Source organism: Anneissia japonica, unplaced genomic scaffold (genome assembly GCF_011630105.1).
Source record: "Anneissia japonica isolate Jap-2015-1 unplaced genomic scaffold, ASM1163010v1 scaffold288213_len26777_cov110, whole genome shotgun sequence".
In the NCBI taxonomy this organism is placed as follows: domain Eukaryota; kingdom Metazoa; phylum Echinodermata; class Crinoidea; order Comatulida; family Comatulidae; genus Anneissia; species Anneissia japonica.
Window position 1 is genome coordinate 6,735 of NW_022758839.1, and position 2,140 is coordinate 8,874.

Consider the following 2,140-nt stretch of genomic DNA (forward strand, 5'->3'; position numbering starts at 1 on the left):
CTAACTGTATTATACAATATTATACACAGGAACGCACATCACGTTAGACACAGAACGCGCATCGCGTATGAAACAAAATGGCTTCTAAATTCTCAATGTCGCAACTCTTTCTATCTATGGCTCTGGCTATTATACCAAAGAGAAAAAGTAATCAGTTTTGGAAGAGGGCGTCCTATCTGTTGCCATGGATCTGCTGTTCACAGGATTGATACCCTAAAGGTAAAGTCGCGCGGTGGTGTACGGTATGGTCAGAGCGGTCAAGGGTCAAAAGTTTCCAATTTAGCAAGAGGGCGCCATTCATGCCTTATTAAAGAATTTGCACGCGTAAATCGCGGAGAACGCTATCTTGTGTTTATAAGATCTTTGCTTACGAATATGGGAAAAAACTAATGCGGCCGCGAGCCGGTGTCACGGCTGGGGAACTCTTGCATTCGCCAATGAATTGAAATAAACACAGTAATCAATAAATACTCCTAATAAAACCTAAATAATATTGAGGGCCCGCTGATCGGTTTTTTTTTTCTTCAAAAATATTTAGTTCGATATTATTTTTGTAAATATTATTGTTAGGCCTATATATATGAATGGGCCCCTAATAGCCCTAGGTCGCTGTGCTTTGCAAAACACAATTATTTAGATAACTATAGAGGCATTAGGCCTACTATGTTGCCAAAATTTGTAAGCGTATAGTAGTTTGTGATCTTGCTACTCACACATCAGAAAATAAACCAAACACCTAGGCCTATTTAGCCTTCCTAGATTCCTGCAAGGCATTTGAATTGGTTACTAAGCCAGATCGAAATCCAGATTGCCGAATGCCATATTGCCGAGAAAAATTTGGCGAATGCCAGTTTGCCGAGTACCAGTTTACCGACTCAAAAACAATGAATCCCAGTTGGCCGAAACCCAAACCCAGTATGCCGAACCCAGCTTGCTGAAACTTAGTTAAAAGCAGTGAATCATTGACAGAAAGATTATACACTCATAAAACTTAAATCTTTGTTTAAACCATTAACATTAGATTTATGACAGAGGAACCACCGGATTTCATCACATCTTCTACCTTAGGCCTAGTAGATTTGGTACCTAAGATATAAAAGCCTAAATCACTGATAGAATGTATTGGTAAAATTAAAGTGGTCAACTCAGGGAAGCCCTTTTGATGTAAGGTCTTTAACTAATTTGTTTGTAGTAGTCATACATGCCAACATTTTCATAGTAAACAACGAGAGAGTTTGGCGCAAAACGCCACCGAAGGCCTTGGCCTGTGGGGACGGGTGTGTGTCCCCATTGAATGCGGGTTTATGGGGTGTACCCCCTGAAAGCTTTAGCTATTTATGTAGGCCTATTTATTATAAGGGTAAATCTCATGATTCTAATGATGTGTATTCCAATAACAACGTTATTAATTTTTAACATCATATTTTCTTGTGTGGCTATGTGTTTATGGATCAATTTCTCATTTGATGGCCTTTTCAATACAATATACAAAATCTGGATTCAATGCTTGTCATAAAATGCGTTTTCAATGGGCTTAACTTGATACAGATAATTACTGGGCCGGTATTTTAGCAAGTGTAACTTCATGTCTAATTATTCAAAGTAAGATCTTGTCCAGTTACGTCACTATTCTATATTTAACAATCTAGTCGTAATTATTATTTCCTTTCATTTAAAACAATTCAGACAAACTGCACCACTCACGGAGAGGCGATGATCTTGTCGACAAAAATATTGAAAGATAACGTAAATATTGAAGATTTCATAGTATTTTATTGCAAAAAAATGATAAATTAATATCCAAGTCCACTTATGCAATTTTCTTTGTCAACCGCGAGAGCAAGTGAAAAAACGTGAGAAAAAAATGTGCTCGCAGTTTGAGTTTAAATTCGGTTTCGCCTGCATAATTGCCATCATTAGGCCTACACTTAGTTCAAAATAGTACGGTAATGTGTTGCGCTTTAGACACACACATAATATAATACACATATAATTTTATTATTCCCCTTATGGATACTTCTAAGGTGTTATATATTATATATATATAACATCAAAGAAAGGTAAATACAGTGTTCGAATAAAGGACATAATATTACATCGTGTAGCATAGCTCGCAACCAATGTAGTCCTGTACGGCTAT